We start from the raw sequence: 24,005 nt of genomic DNA, 5'->3' as shown, positions 1-24,005 counted from the left end.
GGGCCGAGTCAAGGCCGAGCCAAAGAAATGAATCAGGGTGTTACCCTCCCTTTGGTAAATGGTTATGTTTGAACGCATTCACCCTCTCTCCACCAAAAGATTCTGTCCTTTTCAAATCAAGCGATCACCTGTCATCTGTTGTTCGCGGCAGATCCTCCATTCCATGTCACAAAACCGAAGCCAATTGAAAAGCTAGGACCCAAGGTAAGGTGTGGAGGGGTGGCGAGGGAGAGAAACTTCTTAACAAACTATGTCAAATAACGAGAGTATGATTGAAGGGAAACATCAAATTTCTCTAGAAATTAAATATAATGCATACATGTTCATTGTTGCAGACACAAATTATAGACAAACCTTAAAGCTTTGCAATAGTAGATGACAAATGCTTTTTGTCAAAGATAAAGAAGAAGAAAAGATAATACTGAGAATTACATTTGATGGAATATTATTTGAATAGCAACTTACACTTGCAATTAACAACAAATAATACTGAGAATTACATTTGATGGAATATTATTTGAATTGCAACTTACACTTACAATTAACAACAAAAAATAAAATTAAAAAAAAAAAGACTTGCATACATGACGAGCAGCAGATGCCTCCTTTAGCTGTTCTTACCGCCATCTTTGCTTTCATGGGAATGCCCGACACCGGGGCTATGCCCTGGCACACTGGGTCGGTCACCGTCAGCGAACGCAAGCACAGCATCACCATGGTTAATGCCTCTGTTCATTCTTCCTATTCTTGTGTCACCTTGCTTTGGGCACTTCTCACTTATTTTGGTCTTCACTAGTATGAAGTGCCTTTCCTCAGTTAAGGCAAACTTACGAGCAAGGATCAACACTACAAATAGGGCACTAATATGGACTGGCTTGATCCCAACCATATCAGTATGTGTGTGTTTGTGTGTCATATCAGTATGTGTGTGTTTTTGTGTCACAAAGAGAAATTAATAAGAGAGAGAGAGAGCCCGAAAAGTGCGACAGATGCCGCATACCCGTACGGCAGATCATACAAGCATACAAGGCAACGGATCATATCAAACTAATGACAAATTCTTACAATTTATTTAAGCATTAATTTGTTCAAAACAATCTTACAAATTTTCAATATGGCATGTGCTAACTAATGACATAAATCAAATTAAATACTCTAACTGGGCTAACTAAAATGCTAATAACTGAAAGATTCTTCGAAATCTAGCACACTCCCTAAATCCCGTGCGATCATGCATCTATACATTTAGATTTGAATAATAGAGAAATATAGTAATGAGCTATACTAGCCCAGTAAGCAACATAATACCCTAGAGTGGGATCAAAGCATGCTAAATATTTAATTAAAATACAAAATAATAACTAAAAAATAAAACAACAATAAACATATTTTTTTTGAGATTTACGATCATTTTCGTAAAAACTCTGATATCAAAATTCCAAAATCAATAGGTTATGGCTACGTAACCCAGTAGCATGGATTGCACAAAGTGTCAAATCCACTATTATTAACTACCGATGGCAACAATGTCCAAATACAACTATTTTAATCATCATTTGTGCAGTGTTAAAATCAGTTTCTCATAGGTTACAAGTCGACAGGGCCAACGAATAACTCCATTGGCGGGGCCAGAGTAGATCATAGCCATGTTGATTTATGTATTGTGCTCGGTCACATTTTCAGATTTCATATCGTTTAACATAAATTTAAAATGATCATTAACATGCCTAATCCTTTTTAACTAAGTACATAACATATATCAAAATTTAATCCATGAATAATTACTTTACCAAATAATCTGAAAAATAGACTTTGAAGGATTAGGTTATTTACCACTTTTTGCTTTATATCCCACTTCAGGCAAACATATGAGATACACCTAATTATTAAAATATTATTAATTTTAACATAATTTTAGAAATCAAAATTAAATATTACAGTCTCATGCCCTCAAATCACGTTGGTCGGGTGACAGTGCCCGGTTGCTCAAGTCAGTCCGAGCCTGGAAGATTCAATAGGTCAGATAAAGATCGAAAATGGTCAAATTTAGTAGGGCTGAAGTAATGGCCAGTGAATCGTTTGGGTACTGGGTGTTAGATGTATGCCCTAGAAGCCAATTTGGCTGACACATTGTTGATTCTAGGGACATAATTTTGTACTTGACTATTTATTATTGAATAAATAAAAGGCATCTTTTTCATTCATATTGTTTATGTGTCTATGAATCGTCCAAGAAATTAATAAGATGATGATACATATTCTCAAGAGTTGAGAATTTGAGCCATGTATCATTGGTGATTAATTTCTAAATGCTCCTGATCAAAGGATCATCACGAGGACGGTGATCGATCCGATCAGTGCACAGATCACTCTCCTTCTGGATGGACGAGACTTGAGTCCACAGTGTAGGGACACTGAAGTGATAGTGCAGGTGCTTGTTAGAGAACAAGGGTACTGAGCGTGACCAATACAAGAAGTCACTTGGATGTCTATCCACTCGTCAGTGACTTGCTTGATGTTGCAGTAGTGTGACTGGTCCTTTGACCTGCGGTGCTTCGGCTACTCACAGTGAGGTTATTGTAGTTTGACTGCACACATACATGGTCTCTAGCCATATGGGTCCATGCAGTGTAGATTGACTGCAGTAAGTTCACTGTAGGAGTAGGGTATGCACCTATATGGAATCTATCGACCTTGATAGATAAGGAGAGATCCTATGTGATTTATAAGACTGAGTTCGTAAGACCTCGGCCGGGCCAGTATGCACAGTGGAGAAAGAGTTTTTCACTATCGAACTCGAGTCGAATAAATCTTGACATATGACAGACGATGGGATTTGACGAGTTGTCCATGACCTCCGTCCTGTAGGGATCCACGATAGTAGGACTATATCACATGTTAACTGCACCTAGAGGTTCATCATTCCATTCTGCTGGGTAGCCACTACATGCTGCTAGGTGTCACTGGTGGATGGTGGGACTCATAGGGATTATCTTGATGATCGATAAACCCCAATGAGTTGAGTTGGAATCGTTCCAACCCATTGAAAGGAGTTTTCAATGATATAGTGATAGAGATCACAATATATCTCACTACCAGTCAGAATAGAACCTATGGGGTCACACACACTAGAAGTATTGACCGATCCGATGGTTGAAATCGTGATTAGGAATCACAAGAAATCAATTTGATTGATAAAAGGTTGAAGAAGGAAAAAGGAATTAATTAATTGGACTTGAAACAAGAATCCTACTTCGGATAGGATACCTAGAGTTCTAATTGGATTAGGACTGGGATTCCTACTTGGAATAGGATTCCTCAATCCTAATGAGATTAGGAATTTTGAATCTAAATCGGATTCCTACTTGGAGTAGGATTCCTAGGAATCCTAATTGGATTAGGACTTCGGATTCAAATCTAATCCTAATTGGATTAGGACTAAATACATCCTAATATGGATTAGGGTTTCTTAAGTCACAATTAATTATTAATCTAATGAATCAATAAGACTCCTAATTGGATTAGGATTGAAGAGTTCAATTGAGTCAAAATTGATTCAAGTTCTAATTGGATTAGGACTTACCTAGATTGGATCCATTGGTTCACCCTTGGGCTAAACCTAATAGGATTAGGGCTTGACCACATTAGGGCAATGCAAACCCTAATGTGGACTAGGGTTTACCAAGAGGGAGGGGCGCAAGCCCCTCCCCCTTGATCCATTGGTGCGGCACAAGAGAGGGGGCCGGCGCCCCCTCTTTGGAAAGATGTCTAGGGCTCCTACTTAGTAGGAACCCTAGATGGCTATAAAAGGAGGTGTGAGGCCGGCGCCCTAAGCATAGAAGAACTCCTCCTTCTCCTTGCCGTGAGCCTCCCTCTCCTCTCTTCTTGTGATCAGCCGCAAGCAAGGAAGACCAAGGCCAAAGGTTGGCGGCATCCTCTTCCTCCCTTCTTCCTTCCAACGCAAGGAAAAGAAAGAAGGCTGCGTGGGGATTCTTCTTCTTCCTCTTCTTCAACCTTCTTCTTCCTCCTCTCAAGCACTTTCAAGAGTTGAAAGAAAGAGAAGAGATCAGCCATCAAAGGAGTCTTTGCAAGGGAGCTAGCACCCCGGAAAGACAAGAAAGCTTTGATCGGTTCTCTACTTCGTGTGGATACCCGTAGAGGCCGGACGTTTGAACGGCTTCAAGCGAACCCTCTCCCATAACCACGAATTCAGATTCGCGGTGATCGTCTACCCGCGCAAGGTGAAGATTTGATCTTCCTATTGTTTTAAAAGCTTTAATTCTTACCTAATTACGAAAGGTCTCGAAACAAGCGTTCATGCGATGAACGTCGAACCCGTGCATGCCGATTCCGCTGCCATCTGAAAAATTTTTGAAATATCAGCGGCATGGGCGGGTTCCCAACAGTGGTATCAGAGCCTAGGCTTCGTAGATTAAGGTAAGAATTAAATATCTAAAGGCATATTAGATCTGAAAATTAAATGATCATGCATGCTGAAAAATTCTGCATGCAGATTTTTTCAGGGGTGCTGATTTTTACATGCTGATTTTTATGTGATAAAAAGATGATTCTAATTGCATTGTTAATGGGATTACAAAGTTTAGAATCATGATTAGCATGATCAGCGACCTATGTCATCATATAATCAGTTAAGTTTCAGATCTGAAAATTATAATTGTAGCATACAGTGATGATCATAGGATTCAACCCCTTTTGGTATCAAATGTAATGACCTGCGATGTGATCTGCGATGTCATGTAATTTTTCAGATGCTTGCATGCATCTTATTTGATGTTTTGAGAGGCCTGCGTGCCTCCTAAAAGGAGATGTAAATTATTTTTATTTTTATTTTACATCTGGTTGTATTTCTGTGATGTGATGTACATCAACGATCAAGTTGAAGCAAAGGCATGAGATGAAAGGTGATCCAAGCGGTTGATGGCGATGGGATCAAGGGTTGATCAAGGATCGAATCAAGGAGGCTTGGAACCAATTCAAGAGTTGAAGACCACTTGATCAATTGATGTGCATGTGCTTGTAATACGACCTAATTAGAATCCATGATCATCACCTAGTTAAAGTTTAGCTTTAATTATTGCCGCGATTATAACTGCCTGCAATGCGCCGTTTGCATGTGATGTGAATGAGAGTCGGGTAGATAGGTCTACATGTGATGTAGCAAACCCAATTGAGACCTAAATCAAAACCTCCTCAATCAAGTCGAGAGTGAACCGACATGAGCAAGTCATATTAGATTAATTGATCTAATTGGTGTCTAGGAAAGCATGAAAGGTGGTTACTTAATTAGGACCTTACTCTCTGAGTAAGGGGAGCCTCCCACCTGCTTACCTGGCCAATTGTTCGATTACCTCTTATGAAAGGCTCAAGTTGCAAACACTAAGACCTGATTAACCAATATTAAGTCAATAGGTCTTCCACTGTAGTAGAGCTGCTAAGGCCTTTCTGATGTTGACTTGTCTCGGCTGGATACAGTGGTCAAGTTGCATTGGGGGGCTGGACCTCTCTATAGACATGAGATGTTGTAGGGTAAAGGTGGGGTTGGGCACCAATAACTGTTAGGTGAGGACCCAATGACGACTTTATTCCTACGGTTATACAGTGGGTCTGACTTAACTAAGAAATGGGACCAATAACTGTTAGGTGAGGTCTTCATGGCTTAGAGTCCAAGTTGCACTGCAACATGCTTGAGAAGCATTGTACAAGAGTTGTACACTCATCCATCTATGTGTCACCAATAACTGTTAGGTGAGGTGGCATGTAAATTGGTGGGACCGCAGTACCCACTAGAAACCCTAGTCGTGTGGGATTTCCGTTTTCCTACCAGGGGAGTGTGAGGAATTCGAGAAAATAGTGGGAGTCACATTTGTTCTAAAAGACCTTAGGACAGATTAGGATCAAGTACAAAAGTCTAACTAGAATCTTTACTCTCTGCAGATACAATGTCGGGTTCAAACCCTTTGACCCGTATTCTTGAGACCAACCGACTGACCGGAACCAATTACAAGGACTGGCTTAGAAATCTCAAAATAGTTTTGGACTGTGAGAAGATAGGTTATATACTCGATTCAGATATCCCTACATTACCAGCACGTCCCACTGATGTTCAGCGTGAGATGCATAAAAAGTGGTTGGACGATGACATTAGAGTAAAATGCTATATGATGGCATCTATGTCTAATGAACTCCAATGCCAGCATGAAAATATAAAGACTGCTAGGGACATACTGGCACACCTACAAGAGTTGTATGGTGAGCAGAGTTGCACAGCTCGTTTTGAAGTGTCCAAGAGGCTTTTCAAAGCGAAGATGCGCGAAGGACAGTCTGTTCGTGATCACGGTCTGACCATGATCAAGGACCTAGAGGAGCTTGAGAAGCTCGATATGGACATGCACAAGGAATTGCAAGTGGATTTGATCCTACAGTCACTTCCTGATTCATTTGGTCAGTTTATAGTAAACTACCACATGAATAAGATTGAATGCACTAAGACTGAACTAATCAACATGTTGGTAACTGCTTTGAAAGGTTCAAGGGGCAATGTCCTCGCTGCTGAGTTGACTTCTGGTTCCAAGAGAAAGTCTACTTGGAAGAAAAAGAAGCCTGCAAAGAAGCAGAAGAAAGACAAGAAGCCAAAGAAGGAAGTTCAAAAGAAAAGGGCTAACGAAAAAGGAAAATGTTTCCACTGCAATGTCGAAGGCCACTGGAAGAGAAACTGTCCTTCATACCTCGAGAGCCTGAAGAACAAGAAAGGTGACACACCTTCAGAAGGTATAGACTTGCTCATTATTGAAACTAATCTAACGGTTTCTTCTACTTCTAGTTGGGTTATAGATTCTGGTTCTAGTGCTCATTTGTGCACTACCATGCAGGGTCTAAAGGAAAGTAGAAGGCTGGCGGAAGGTGCGGTAACCCTTCGGGTTGGCAACGGGGCAAAAGTTGCTGCTGTGGCTGTGGGCACCTACCATCTGCGACTACCGTCTGGATTTAGTTTAATACTTAGAGACTGCTATTATGTACCTGTTGCTAGCAGAAATTTGATTTCTGTTTCATGTCTAGCACAGGAAGGTCATGTTTTTACATTTGACAAAGACTGCTGTTCTATTTATTTGAGAAATAAAATAGTCGCACGTGGTTTTATGATTGACAGTCTCTACCATTTACATATGGATGTATCTGTAAATGTTACCGAGCAAGATGTGAGTGCCAAAGGATCCAAAAGATCCAGAGATGAGATAAACCAAAGATATTTGTGGCACCTCAGACTTGGCCATATTGGAGAAGATAGAATGAACAAAATGGATAAAGATGAGCTCTTAGGCTCATTGACTTCCGAGTCATATCCAGTTTGCGAGTCCTGTCTTCAAGGAAAGATGGCCAGACTACCCTTTGTAGGACATGGGGAGAGGACCACTGAAATACTTACCCTAGTACATACAGATGTATGTGGCCCATTCGATGTGCTAGCCAGGGGACGTTATTCTTACTTCATTACCTTTACCGATGATTATTCACGGTATGGGTATGTGTATCTTATGAGACACAAGTCTGAATCCTTTGAAAAGTTCAAAGAGTTCAAAAATGAAGTAGAAAAACAAACTGGAAAACCTCTTAAGGCTCTTCGATCAGATCGGGGAGGAGAATACCTTAGTGGGGAATTCCGGGACTATCTCAAAGAAAACGGCATAGTCTCACAATGGACACCTCCGGGTACACCTCAACTCAACGGGGTGTCAGAGAGGAGAAATCGGACCCTATTGGATATGGTCAGGTCCATGATGAGCTTCACTGATTTACCTATGTTCCTTTGGGGAGATGCCTTACTCACAGCGATTTATTTATTGAATAGAGTTTCCTCTAAATCCGTTCCTACCACACCGTATGAGATATGGCATGGTAAGAAACCAAGTCTGGGTCATCTCAAGATTTGGGGATGTCCGGCCCACGTCAAGCGACTACAGGCGGACAAGTTAGAGGCTAGGACCATAAGTGCTTGTTTTATAGGATATCCTAAAGAGTCATTAGGATACAATTTTTACGTCTCAGAGGATCACAATGTGTTTGTGAGCCGTCATGCCATCTTCTTGAAAAATCAGTTTATCCTTGATAGAGGCAGTGGGAGGAAAATTGAGCTTGAAGAGAAAGTCTCTGAAAAGCAACGAGTCATGGATCCTAAAGAACCTATTCATAAGGAGCCAGTACACGATGTCCCTCAACCACCTCGTAGATCTAGTAGAGTCTCCCATCCTCCCGATAGAAACTTAGGTATACTTGAAGAGGATACTGAGGAAATGTTCCTAGTGGGAGATAGGGATCACATACAGGATCCCAAAACCTACAACAAGGCGATATCTGATATCGATTCCGAGAAATGGCTGGAAGCTATGAAGTCAAAGATAGACTCCATGCATTCCAACCAAGTCTGGACCTTAGTAGATCCACCAGAAGGTATTGTACCTATTGGATGCAAATGGATCTACAAAAGGAAGATAGGTTCGGATGGAGAGGTAGAGACCTATAAGGCAAGGCTTGTGGCGAAAGGGTATAGTCAGCGCGAAGGCATTGACTATCAGGAGACCTTTTCACCTGTAGCCATGCTAAAATCCATCCGAACATTGCTTGCCATTGCAGCATTTCATGATTATGAAATCTGGCAGATGGATGTGAAAACTGCTTTCCTGAATGGATATCTTGATGAAGATATCTATATGGAACAGCCTTTGGGTTTTACTTCCAGTGATGGAGATCACAAGGTCTGCAAGCTGCAAAGGTCCATCTATGGACTAAAGCAAGCATCTCGGAGTTGGAACACTCGTTTCGATGATACAATCAAAATGTTTGATTTCATCAAAAACGAGGAGGAACCATGTGTTTATAAAAAGGTTAGTGGGAGTGCTGTCATTTTTCTCGTACTGTACGTAGATGACATTCTCCTGATTGGGAATGATATTCCCATGCTAACCTCGGTCAAGGTCTGGTTGTCAAAAGAATTCTCCATGAAAGACCTTGGGGAAGCATCCTATATTTTGGGAATAAAGGTCTATAGAGATAGATCTAAAAGGATGCTTGGCCTGTCACAGAAAATGTACATAGAGGAGGTGCTGAAGAGGTTCAGCATGGAAAACTCCAAGAGGGGTCTTGTACCCCTAAGGCATGGAATTCATCTCTCCAAGAAGATGTGCCCCAACACACCTGAGGAGATTCAACGCATGAGCAAGATTCCTTATGCATCGGCAATAGGAAGCCTCATGTATGCCATGCTATGTACACGACCTGATATAGCTCTTGCTGTGAGTGTCACAAGCAGATATCAGTCGAATCCAGGTGAAGAACACTGGACAGCTGTGAAGAATATTCTTAAGTACTTGAGAAGAACTAAAGATTTATTCTTGGTTTTTGGAGGATCATCAGAGTTAAAGGTAGAAGGGTACACAGATTCAGACTTCATGACTGATGTCGATGACAGGAAGTCAACATCTGGATACGTGTTCTTGTGCAATGGTGGTACGGTGAATTGGAAGAGTTCTAAACAACCGATCATTGCTGATTCGACTATGGAAGCCGAATACATCGCCGCCTCTGAAGCTGCTAAGGAAGGCTTCTGGTTCAAGAAATTCATTGCAGAGCTGGATGTGATGACATCAGATGCCATAACACTCTACTGCGATAACAATGGCGCCATAGCCCTTGCTAAGGAGCCAAGGTCTCATCAGAAGTCTAAGCATATAGAGCGGCGCTTTCACCTCATACGCGACTATGTGGAGAAGAAATATGTAGAGGTACAGAGAGTAGACTCCGCGGATAACGTGGCAGACCCTTTCACTAAGCAGCTGAGTCAGCAAAAGACTGAAGCCCACCTTGAGAAGATGGGCCTAAGATATATGACCAATTGGCTTTAGTGCAAGTGGGAGATTGTTAGATGTATGCCCTAGAAGCCAATTTGGCTGACATATTGTTGATTCTAGGGACATAATTTTGTACTTGACTATTTATTATTGAATAAATAAAAGGCATCTTTTTCATTCATATTGTTTACGTGTCTATGAATCGTCCAAGAAATTAATAAGATGATGATACATATTCTCAAGAGTTGAGAATTTGAGCCATGTATCATTGGTGATTAATTTCTAAATGCTCCTGATCAAAGGATCATCACGAGGATGGTGATCGATCCGATCAGTGCACAGATCACTCTCCTTCTGGATGGACGAGACTTGAGTCCACAGTGTAGGGATACTGAAGTGATAGTACAGGTGCTTGTTAGAGAACAAGGGTACTGAGCGTGACCAATACAAGAAGTCACTTGGATGTCTATCCACTCGTCAGTGACTTGCTTAATGTTGCAGTAGTGTGACTGGTCCTTTGACCTGCGGTGCTTCGGCTACTCACAGTGAGGTTATTGTAGTTTGACTGCACACATACATGGTCTCTAGCCATATGGGTCCATGCAGTGTAGATTGGCTGCAGTAAGTTCACTGTAGGAGTAGGGTATGCACCTATATGGAATCTATCGACCTTGATAGATAAGGAGAGATCCTATGTGATTTATAAGACTGAGTTCGTAAGACCTCGGCCGGGGCAGTATGCACAGTGGAGAAAGAGTTTTTCACTATCGAACTCGAGTCGAATAAATCTTGACATATGACAGACGATGGGGTTTGACGAGTTGTCCATGACCTCCGTCCTGTAGGGATCCACGATAGTAGGACTATATCACATGTTAACTGCACCTAGAGGTTCATCATTCCATTCTGCTGGGTAGCCACTACATGCTGCTAGGTGTCACTGGTGGATGGTGGGACTCATAGGGATTATCTTGATGATCGATAAACCCCAATGAGTTGAGTTGGAATCGTTCCAACCCATTGAAAGGAGTTTTCAATGATATAGAGATAGAGATCACAATATATCTCACTACCAGTCAGAATAGAACCTATGGGGTCACACACACTAGAAGTATTGACCGATCCGATGGTTGAAATCGTGATTAGGAATTACAAGAAATCAATTTGATTGATAAAAGGTTGAAGAAGGAAAAAGGAATTAATGAATTGGACTTGAAACAAGAATCCTACTTCGGATAGGATACCTAGAGTTCTAATTGGATTAGGACTGGGATTCCTACTTGGAATAGGATTCCTCAATCCTAATGAGATTAGGAATTTTGAATCTAAATCGGATTCCTACTTGGAGTAGGATTCCTAGGAATCCTAATTGGATTAGGACTTCGGATTCAAATCTAATCCTAATTGGATTAGGACTAAATACATCCTAATATGGATTAGGGTTTCTTAAGTCACAATTAATTATTAATCTAATGAATCAATAAGACTCCTAATTGGATTAGAATTGAAGAGTTCAATTGAGTCAAAATTGATTCAAGTTCTAATTGGATTAGGACTTACCTAGATTGGATCCATTGGTTCACCCTTGGGCTAAACCTAATAGGATTAGGGCTTGACCACATTAGGGCAATGCAAACCCTAATGTGGACTAGGGTTTACCAAGAGGGAGGGGCGCAAGCCCCTCCCCCTTGATCCATTGGTGCGGCACAAGAGAGGGGGCCGGCGCCCCCTCTTTGGAAAGATGTCTAGGGCTCCTACTTAGTAGGAACCCTAGATGGCTATAAAAGGAGGTGTGAGGCCGGCGCCCTAAGCATAGAAGAACTCCTCCTTCTCCTTGCCGTGAGCCTCCCTCTCCTCTCTTCTTGTGATCAGCCGCAAGCAAGGAAGACCAAGGCCAAAGGTTGGCGGCATCCTCTTCCTCCCTTCTTCCTTCCAACGCAAGGAAAAGAAAGAAGGCTGCGTGGGGATTCTTCTTCTTCCTCTTCTTCAACCTTCTTCTTCCTCCTCTCAAGCACTTTCAAGAGTTGAAAGAAAGAGAAGAGATCAGCCATCAAAGGAGTCTTTGCAAGGGAGCTAGCACCCCGGGAAGACAAGAAAGCTTTGATCGGTTCTCTACTTCGTGTGGATACCCGTAGAGGCCGGACGTTTGAACGGCTTCAAGCGAACCCTCTCCCATAACCACGAATTCAGATTCGCGGTGATCGTCTACCCGCGCAAGGTGAAGATTTGATCTTCCTATTATTTTAAAAGCTTTAATTCTTACCTAATTACGAAAGGTCTCGAAACAAGCGTTCATGCGATGAACGTCGAACCCGTGCATGCCGATTCCGCTGCCATCTGAAAAATTTTTGAAATATCAGCGGCATGGGCGGGTTCCCAACACTGGGGTGGTTCAGCGTCTCTAAATTGGGTCAACTTGGATCCGAGCAACAAGAAGAATAGGGCTTATAATAGGATGTTAGATGTATGCCCTAGAAGCCAATCTGGCTGACACATTGTTATTTCTAGGGACATAATTTTGTACTTGACTATTTATTATTGAATAAATAAAAGGCATCTTTTCATTCATATTGTTTATGTGTCTATGAATCGTCCAAGAAATTAATAAGATGATGATACATATTCTCAAGAGTTGAGAATTTGAGCCATGTATCATTGGTGATTAATTTCTAAATGTTCCTGATCAATGGATCATCACGAGGACGGTGATCGATCCGATCAGTGCACAGATCACTTTCCTTCTGGATGGACGAGACTTGAGTCCACAGTGTAGGGACACTGAAGTGATAGTGCAGGTGCTTGTTAGAGAACAAGGGTACTGAGCGTGACCAAGACAAGAAGTCACTTGGATGTCTATCCACTCGTCAGTGACTTACTTGATGTTGCAGTAGTGTGACTGGTCCTTTGACCTGCGGTGCTTCGGCTACTCACAGTGAGGTTATTGTAGTTTGACTGCACACATCATGGTCTCTAGCCATATGGGTCCATGCAGTGTAGATTGGCTGCAGTAGGTTCACTGTAGGAGTAGGGTATGCACCTACAAGGAATCTATCGACCTTGATAGAAGAGGAGTGATCCTATGTGATTTGTTAGACTGAGTTCTAAGACCTTGGCCAGGGCAGTAAAGTGGAGAAAGAGTTTTCCACTATCGAACTCAAGTCGAATAAATCTTGACATATGACAGACGATGGGGTTTGACGAGTTGTCCATGACCTCCGTCCTGTAGGGATCCACGATAGTAGGACTGTATCACACGTTAACTGCACCTAGAGGTTCATCATTCCATTCTGCTGGGTAGCCACTACATGCTGCTAGGTGTCACTGGTGGATGGTGGGACTCATAGGGATTATCTTGATGATCGATAAACCCTAATGAGTTGAGTTGGAATCGTTCCAACCCATTGAAAGGAGTTTTCAATGATATAGTGATAGAGATCACAATATATCTCACTACCAGTCAGAATAGAACCTATGGGGTCACACACACTAGAAGTATTGACCGATCCGATGGTTGAAATCGTGATTAGGAATCACAAGAAATCAATTTGATTGATAAGAAGTTGAAGAAGGAACAAAGGGAATTAATTAATTGGACTTAAACACAAATCCTACTTCGAGTAGGATTCCTAGAGTCCTAATTGGATTAGGACTGGGAATCCTAGTTGGAGTAGGACTGGGATTCCTATTTGGAATAGGATTCCTACAATCCTAATGAGATTAGGAATTTTAAAATTGGATTCCTACTTGGAGTAGGATTCCTAGAAATCCTAATTGGATTAGGACTTCGAATTCAAATAGAGTCCTAATTAGATTAGGACTAAAATTAAACAAATCCTAATTGGATTAGGATTCCTTAAGTCTAAATTAATTAATAATCTAATAAATCAACATGACTCCTAATTGGATTAGGATTGAAGAGTTCAATTGAGTCATGGTTCATTCAAGTCCTTATTAGATTAGGACTAGCATAGATTGAACCCAATTTGGCCAATCCTAATTAGATTAGGATTAAACCATGAAAGAGGGACCTAATCCTCTTTGGAAGAGGATTAGGCTAATCAAGTAAGAGGGGCATCAGCCCCTCTCCACTTGGCTAGGGCGACATGAAGAGAGGGGGCTGGCGCCCCCTCTTGGAAAGATGTCAAGGGCTCCTAAATTGTAGGAGCCCTTCATGTCTATAAGAAAGGAGCTAGGGCCGGCGCCCTAGATGAGTTATTCCTCTCTTCCCTTGGTGCCGTGGCCACCCTCTCCCTCCCTTTGGTTCAGCCGCCAACAAGAAGAAAGAAAAGAAGAAGCTAAGGCGCCCTCCTCTTCCTCCTTTCCTCCTTCCAACGCAGGGAAAAGAAAGTAGGCTGCAGGGGCTTTGCTTCTTCCTCTTCTTCATCCTTCTTCTTCCTCCTCTCAAGTGCAATCAAGAGTTGATTGAAAGAGAGGACATCAGCCATCAAAGCTATCTCTGCAAGGGAGCTAGCACCCCGGTGAGATAGAGAGCTTGGATCGGATCCTGCTTCGTGTGGATACCCGTAGAGGCCGGACGTTTGAACGGCTTCAAGCGAACCTTCTTCCAAAACCACGAATTCAGATTTGCGGTGATCATCTACCCGCGCAAGGTGAAGATTTGATCTTCCTAATAGTTTTAAAAGTTTTAATTCTTACCTAATTACGAAAGGTCTCGAAACAACGTTCATGTGATGAACGTCGAACCCGTGCATGCCGATTCCGCTGCCATCTGAAAAATTTTTGAAATATCAGCGGCATGGGCGGGTTCCCAACAGTGGTATCAGAGCCTAGGCTTCGTAGATTAAGGTAAGAATTAAATATCTAAAGGCATATTAGATCTGAAAATTAAATGATCATGCATGCTGAAAAATTCTGCATGCAGATTTTTCAGGGGTGCTGATTTTTACATGCTGATTTTTATGTGATAAAAAGATGATTCTAATTGCATTGTTAATGGGATTACAAAGTTTAGAATCATGATTAGCATGATCAGCGACCTATGTCATGATATAATCAGTTAAGTTTCAGATCTGAAAATTATAATTGTAGCATACGGTGATGATCATAGGATTCAACCCCTTTTGGTATCAAATGTAATGATCTGCGATGTGATCTGCGATGTCATGTAATTTTTCAGATGCTTGCATGCATCTTATTTGATATTTTGAGAGGCCTGCGTGCCTCCTAAAAGGAGATGTAAATTATTTTTATTTTTATTTTACATCTGGTTGTATTTCTGTGATGTGATGTACATCAACGATCAAGTTGAAGCAAAGGCATGAGATGAAAAGTGATCCAAGCGGTTGATGGCGATGGGATCAAGGGTTGATCAAGGATCGAATCAAGGAGGCTTGGAACCAATTCAAGAGTTGAAGACCACTTGATCAATTGATGTGCATGTGCTTGTAATAAGACCTAATTAGAATCCATGATCATCACCTAGTTAAAGTTTAGCTTTAATTATTGCCGCGATTATAACTGCCTGCAATGCGCCGTTTGCATGTGATGTGAATGAGAGTCGGGTAGATAGGTCTACATGTGATGTAGCAAACCCAATTGAGACCTAAATCAAAACCTCCTCAATCAAGTCGAGAGTGAACCGACATGAGCAAGTCATATTAGATTAATTGATCTAATTGGTGTCTAGGAAACAATGAAAGGTGGTTACTTAATTAGGACCTTACTCTCTGAGTAAGGGGAGCCTCCCACCTGCTTACCTGGCCAATTGTTCGATTACCTCTTATGAAAGGCTCAAGTTGCAAACACTAAGACCTGATTAACCAATATTAAGTCAATAGGTCTTCCACTGTAGTAGAGCTGCTAAGGCCTTTCTGATGTTGACTTGTCTCGGCTGGATACAGTGGTCAAGTTGCATCGGGGGGCTGGACCTCTCTATAGACATGAGATGTTGTAGGGTAAAGGTGGGGTTGGGCACCAATAACTGTTAGGTGAGGACCCAATGACGACTTTATTCCTACGGTTATACAGTGGGTCTGACTTAACTAAGAAATGAGACCAATAACTGTTAGGTGAGGTCTTCATGGCTTAGAGACCAAGTTGCACTGCAACATGCTTGAGAAGCATTGTACAAGAGTTGTACACTCATCCATCTATGTGTCACCAATAACTGTTAGGTGAGGTGGCATGTAAATTGGTGGGACCGCAGTACCCACTAGAAATCCTAGTCGTGTGGGATTTCCGTTTTCCTACCAGGGGAGTGTGAGGAATTCGAGAAAATAGTGGGAGTCACATTTGTTCTGAAAGACCTTAGGACAGATTAGGATCAAGTACAAAAGTCTAACTAGAATCTTTACTCTCTGCAGATACAATGTCGGCTTCAAACCCTTTGACCCGTATTCTTGAGACCAACCGACTGACCGGAACCAATTACAAGGACTGGCTTAGAAATCTCAAAATAGTTTTGGACTGTGAGAAGATAGGTTATATACTCGATTCAGATATCCCCACATTACCAGCACGTCCCACTGATGTTCAGCGTGAGATGCATAAAAAGTGGTTGGACGATGACATTAGAGTAAAATGCTATATGATGGCATCTATGTCTAATGAACTCCAATGCCAGCATGAAAATATAAAGACTGCTAGGGACATACTGGCACACCTACAAGAGTTGTATGGTGAGCAGAGTCGCACAGCTCGTTTTGAAGTGTCCAAGAGGCTTTTCAAAGCGAAGATGCGCGAAGGGCAGTCTGTTCATGATCACGGTCTGACCATGATCAAGGACCTAGAGGAGCTTGAGAAGCTCGGTATGGACATGCACAAGGAATTGCAAGTGGATTTGATCCTACAGTCACTTCCTGATTCATTTGGTCAGTTTATAGTAAACTACCACATGAATAAGATTGAATGCACTAAGACTGAACTAATCAACATGTTGGTAACTGCTGAGGGAGCCTTGAAAGGTTCAAGGGGCAATGTCCTCGCTGCTGAGTTGACTTCTGGTTCCAAGAGAAAGTCTACTTGGAAGAAAAGGAAGCCTGCAAAGAAGCAGAAGAAAGACAAGAAGCCAAAGAAGGAAGTTCAAAAGAAAAGGGCTAACGACAAAGGAAAATGTTTCCACTGCAATGTCGAAGGCCACTGGAAAAGAAACTGTCCTTCATACCTCGAGAGCCTAAAGAACAAGAAAGGTGACACACCTTCAGAAGGTATAGACTTGCTCATTATTGAAACTAATCTAACGGTTTCTTCTACTTCTAGTTGGGTTATAGATTCTGGTTCTAGTGCTCATTTGTGCACTACCATACAGGGTCTAAAGGAAAGTAGAAGGCTGGCGGAAGGTGCGGTAACCCTTCGGGTTGGCAACGGGGCAAAAGTTGCTGCTGTGGCTGTGGGCACCTACCATCTGCGACTACCGTCTGGATTTAGTTTAATACTTAGAGACTGCTATTATGTACCTGTTGCTAGCAGAAATTTGATTTCTGTTTCATGTCTAGCACAGGAAGGTCATGTTTTTACATTTGACAAAGACTGCTGTTCTATTTATTTGAGAAATAAAATAGTCGCACGTGGTTTTATGATTGACAGTCTCTACCATTTACATATGGATGTATCTGTGAATGTTACCGAGCAAGATGTGAGTGCCAAAGGATCCAAAAGATCCAGAGATGAGATAAACCAAAGATATTTGTGGCACCTCAGACTTGGCCATATTGGAGAAGATAGAATGAACAAAATGGATAAAGATGGGCTCTTAGGCTCATTGACTTCCGAGTCATATCCAGTTTGCGAGTCCTGTCTTCAAGGAAAGATGGCCAGACTACCCTTTGTAGGACATGGGGAGAGGACCACTGAAATACTTACCCTAGTACATACAGATGTATGTGGCCCATTCGATGTGCTAGCCAGGGGACGTTATTCTTACTTCATTACCTTTACCGATGATTATTCACGGTATGGGTATGTGTATCTTGTGAGACACAAGTCTGAATCCTTTGAAAAGTTCAAAGAGTTCAAAAATGAAGTAGAAAAACAAACTGGAAAACCTCTTAAGGCTCTTCGATCAGATCGGGGAGGAGAATACCTTAGTGGAGAATTCCGGGACTATCTCAAAGAAAACGGCATAGTCTCACAATGGACACCTTCGGGTACACCTCAACTCAACGGGGTGTCAGAGAGGAGAAATCGGACCCTATTGGATATGGTCAGGTCCATGATGAGCTTCACTGATTTACCTATGTTTCTTTGGGGAGATGCCTTACTCACAGCGATTTATTTATTGAATAGAGTTCCCTCTAAATCCGTTCCTACCACACCGTATGAGATATGGCATGGTAAGAAACCAAGTCTGGGTCATCTCAAGATTTGGGGGTGTCCGGCCCACGTCAAGCGACTACAGGCGGACAAGTTAGAGGCTAGGACCATAAGTGCTCGTTTTATAGGATATCCTAAAGAGTCATTAGGATACAATTTTTACGTCTCAGAGGATCACAATGTGTTTGTGAGCCGTCATGCCATCTTCTTGGAAAATCAGTTTATCCTTGATAGAGGCAGTGGGAGGAAAATTGAGCTTGAAGAGAAAGTCTCTGAAAAGCAACGAGTCATGGATCCTATAGAACCTATTCATAAGGAGCCAGTACACGATGTCCCTCAACCACCTCGTAGATCTAGTAGGGTCTCCCATCCTCCCGATAGATACTTAGGTATACTAGAAGAGGATACAGAGGAAATGTTCCTAGTGGGGGATAGGGATCACATACAGGATCCCAAAACCTACAACGAGGCAATATCTGATATCGATTCCGAGAAATGGCTGGAAGCTATGAAGTCAGAGATAGACTCCATGCATTCCAACCAAGTCTGGACCTTAGTAGATCCACCAGAAGGTATTGTACCTATTGGATGCAAATGGATCTACAAAAGGAAGATAGGTTCGGATGGAAAGGTAGAGACCTATAAGGCAAGGCTTGTGGCGAAAGGGTATAGTCAGCGCGAAGGCATTGACTATCAAGGGACCTTTTCACCTGTAGCCATGCTAAAATCCATCCGAACATTGCTTGCCATTGCAGCATTTCATGATTATGAAATCTGGCAGATGGATGTGAAAACTGCTTTTCTGAATGGATATCTTGATGAAGATATCTATATGGAACAGCCTTTGGGTTTCACTTCCAGTGATGGAGATCACAAGGTCTGCAAGCTGCAAAGATCCATCTATGGACTAAAGCAAGCCTCTCGGAGTTGGAACACTCGTTTCGATGATGCAATCAAAACGTTTGATTTCATCAAAAACGAGGAGGAACCATGTGTTTATAAAAGGGTTAGTGGGAGTGCTGTCGTTTTTCTCGTACTGTACGTAGATGACATTCTCCTGATTGGGAATGATATTCCCATGCTAACCTCGGTCAAGGTCTGGTTGTCAAAAGAATTCTCCATGAAAGACCTTGGGGAAGCATCCTATATTTTGGGAATAAAGGTCTATAGAGATAGATCTAAAAGGATGCTTGGCCTGTCACAGAAAATATACATAGAGGAGGTGCTGAAGAGGTTCAGCATGGAAAACTCCAAGAGGGGTCTCTTACCCCTAAGACATGGAATTCATCTCTCCAAGAAGATGTGCCCCAACACATCTGAAGAGATTCAACGCATGAGCAAGATTCCCTATGCATCGGCAATAGGAAGCCTCATGTATGCCATGCTGTGTACACGACCTGATATAGCTCTTACTGTGAGTGTCACAAGTAGATATCAGTCGGATCCAGGCAAGAAGCACTGGATAGCTGTGAAGAACAGTCTTAAGTACTTGAGAAGAACTAAGGACATGTTCTTGGTCTTTGGAAGAAGATCAGAGTTGAAGGTAGAAGGATGCACACATATTGATGATAGAAAGTCTACATCAGAATATGTGCAATTGTGGTTCAGTAAATTGGAAGAGTTCCAAACAACCGATCATTATAGATTCTACCTTAGAAGCTGAATGTTAAGCCGTATCTAAGGGTGCAGTGGAAACCTTCTGATTAAAAGTTAATTGCAGAGTTAGGTGTAATGTCATTAGATGCCATAACACTTTACTGCGATAACATTGGCACCATAGCACTAGCTATGGAGCCATGGTCTCATCAGAAGTCCAAGCACATAAAGCGGCACTTTCATTTCATACGCGACTATGATGTAGAGGTGCAGAGAGTAGACTCCGCGGATAACGTGGCAGACCCGTTCACTAAGCAGCTAAGTCAGCAAAAGACTGAAGCCCACCTTGAGAAGATGGGACTTAGATATATGACTGATTGGCTTTAGTGCAAGTGGGAGATTGTTAGATGTATGCCCTAGAAGCCAATCTGGCTGACACATTGTTATTTCTAGGGACATAATTTTGTACTTGACTATTTATTATTGAATAAATAAAAGGCATCTTTTCATTCATATTGTTTATGTGTCTATGAATCGTCCAAGAAATTAATAAGATGATGATACATATTCTCAAGAGTTGAGAATTTGAGCCATGTATCATTGGTGATTAATTTCTAAATGTTCCTGATCAATGGATCATCACGAGGACGGTGATCGATCCGATCAGTGCACAGATTACTTTCCTTCTGGATGGACGAGACTTGAGTCCACAGTGTAGGGACACTGAAGTGATAGTGCAGGTGCTTGTTAGAGAACAAGGGTACTGAGCGTGACCAAGACAAGAAGTCACTTGGATGTCTATCCACTCGTCAGTGACTTACTTGATGTTGCAGTAGTGTGACTGGTCCTTTGACCTGCGGTGCTTCGGCTACTCACAGTGAGGTTATTGTAGTTTGACTGCACACATCATGGTCTCTAGCCATATGGGTCCATGCAGTGTAGATTGGCTGCAGTAGGTTCACTGTAGGAGTAGGGTATGCACCTACAAGGAATCTATCGACCTTGATAGAAGAGGAGTGATCCTATGTGATTTGTTAGACTGAGTTCTAAGACCTTGGCCAGGGCAGTAAAGTGGAGAAAGAGTTTTCCACTATCGAACTCAAGTCGAATAAATCTTGACATATGACAGACGATGGGGTTTGACGAGTTGTCCATGACCTCCGTCCTGTAGGGATCCACGATAGTAGGACTGTATCACACGTTAACTGCACCTAGAGGTTCATCATTCCATTCTGCTGGGTAGCCACTACATGCTGCTAGGTGTCACTGGTGGATGGTGGGACTCATAGGGATTATCTTGATGATCGATAAACCCTAATGAGTTGAGTTGGAATCGTTCCAACCCATTGAAAGGAGTTTTCAATGATATAGTGATAGAGATCACAATATATCTCACTACCAGTCAGAATAGAACCTATGGGGTCACACACACTAGAAGTATTGACCGATCCGATGGTTGAAATCGTGATTAGGAATCACAAGAAATCAATTTGATTGATAAGAAGTTGAAGAAGGAACAAAGGGAATTAATTAATTGGACTTAAACACAAATCCTACTTCGAGTAGGATTCCTAGAGTCCTAATTGGATTAGGACTGGGAATCCTAGTTGGAGTAGGACTGGGATTCCTATTTGGAATAGGATTCCTACAATCCTAATGAGATTAGGAATTTTAAAATTGGATTCCTACTTGGAGTAGGATTCCTAGAAATCCTAATTGGATTAGGACTTCGAATTCAAATAGAGTCCTAATTAGATTAGGACTAAAATTAAACAAATCCTAATTGGATTAGGATTCCTTAAGTCTAAATTAATTAATAATCTAATAAATCAACATGACTCCTAATTGGATTAGGATTGAAGAGTTCAATTGAGTCATGGTTCATTCAAGTCCTTATTAGATTAGGACTAGCATAGATTGAACCCAATTTGGCCAATCCTAATTAGATTAGGATTAAACCATGAAAGAGGGACCTAATCCTCTTTGGAAGAGGATTAGGCTAATCAAGTAAGAGGGGCATCAGCCCCTCTCCACTTGGCTAGGGCGACATGAAGAGAGGGGGCCGGCGCCCCCTCTTGGAAAGATGTCAAGGGCTCCTAAATTGTAGGAGCCCTTCATGTCTATAACAAAGGAGCTAGGGCCGGCGCCCTAGATGAGTTATTCCTCTCTTCCCTTGGTGCCGTGGCCACCCTCTCCCTCCCTTTGGTTCAGCCGCCAACAAGAAGAAAGAAAAGAAGAAGCTAAGGCGCCCTCCTCTTCCTCCTTTCCTCCTTCCAACGCAGGGAAAAGAAAGTAGGCTGCAGGGGCTTTGCTTCTTCCTCTTCTTCATCCTTCTTCTTCCTCCTCTCAAGTGCAATCAAGAGTTGATTGAAAGAGAGGACATCAGCCATCAAAGCTATCTCTGCAAGGGAGCTAGCACCCCGGTGAGATAGAGAGCTTGGATCGGATCCTGCTTCGTGTGGATACCCGTAGAGGCCGGACGTTTGAACGGCTTCAAGCGAACCTTCTTCCAAAACCACGAATTCAGATTTGCGGTGATCATCTACCCGCGCAAGGTGAAGATTTGATCTTCCTAATAGTTTTAAAAGTTTTAATTCTTACCTAATTACGAAAGGTCTCGAAACAACGTTCATGTGATGAACGTCGAACCCGTGCATGCCGATTCCGCTGCCATCTGAAAAATTTTTGAAATATCAGCGGCATGGGCGGGTTCCCAACATAGGATTCCCGAGCATGTCTACATGGAGAAAAAGAAGAGGAGAGAGAATCTTAGCTTGGGTTTAGATTTGGTTTGATCCTGGTCTTGGGCTCGGTTCGAGTCATTCGGATCGACCATTAGAGAAAATGTCTAGATATCAAAATGTACTTGCCTAGAGAGAGAAATAGATATACGATCTTAGCTAGGCTAGTTGAGCTTTTGGGCTTGCTCCACTTAGTTAGGTCCGATCAGAGGCTTGGCCTATTCTATCTGGTTTGACCAAAATCGGAAAAGAAATATTTGGCTTGGGTTGACTTGGATCAATTAATGTATCTGGTCCAAAATGAACGGACTCGAGCCACAATAGATGAATAGGGCCCAACAAGGCCCAAAACGAATATGGCCCATAATAGATCAATAGGGCCCAAAATGCTGATCACGACCCAAAATGAATATGGCCCACAATGGGTGAACAAGGCCCAAAATAAATACGATCCATAATGAACATAGCCCACAATAGGTGAACAGGGTCCAAAATGAATACGATCCACAATGGACACCACCCCAATAGGGTGAATAGGGCCCGAACTCAGCCCACAATGAACATAACCCCAATGGGGTGAACATGGCCCAAAAGGTAGACGACCCATAATAGACACGATCCAACAAGATAAATAAGGCCCGAACTTGGCCCACAATGGGCACGACCCAACATGGTGAACAGAGTCCAACCGGGCCCAAAAAGATATGTTGCCCAAGGTGACAACCCAAGAGGGGGATGAATTGGATTTTCTAAAAATTATATTCCCTAATTAACTTGAATTGAATGCAGCGGAATGATAATATGTTATCTTACTTAAGCTCTAGGCAATTACAAGTAAGGCAGTGAAAATTAAGCTAGAGCAACTACACTATGGCTTTAAGGTGCAATTGATCTAAAATTAACTTATAGTTGTAAGATCAAATTTAATCTATGTGAATGATATGAATGGAGTGGAAGCTAAGCAAGCTCTAAACAATCACATATAAATCAATAGGAAACAAAGCTGGAGATATTACATAATCAAGTATGAATGTAAGGCATGAAGCATAAGAGATAAGGCATCACAAACACAAGTATGTATAGTGGTTCGGTGCACCCCAGCACCTACATCCACTCTCCAAGACTTCTTGAGAATTTCACTATAATTTTTCAGATTACAGCCGATTGTTTTACAAGCTCATAACCAAACTTGTTGTTTTCACGAGATTACAACAAACTCGGTCGGTTTTCACAGGCTCACCGACTAGAACCAATCCGACTGTTTTCATGGGCTCACAATCCAACCCAGTTGGTTTTCCCCGGATTACCAACTACAACCTATAAAGTTGGTTTTCATTGGCTCACCAACAACCCTTAACCCCTTAATTCAATCCCTTGATTGAATCAAGTTACAAGATGTCAAAATAGGAGTTTAAAACAGATACAAACTTCTCAAATAAGCAGATATAATAATATAAACAAATAGAGTAAAGAGAAGAAGCCCTCAAACAAGTTTTGCAGATGAAAGAACTCGGCTTCTTTTTTACTTGACCCT

The sequence above is a fragment of the Phoenix dactylifera genome, chromosome 7, assembly GCF_051530095.1.
Source record: "Phoenix dactylifera cultivar Ajwa chromosome 7, Ajwa_hap1_PhDact_Kaust_v1.1, whole genome shotgun sequence".
In the NCBI taxonomy this organism is placed as follows: Eukaryota; Viridiplantae; Streptophyta; class Magnoliopsida; order Arecales; family Arecaceae; genus Phoenix; species Phoenix dactylifera.
This window is presented reverse-complemented; position numbering follows the sequence as displayed.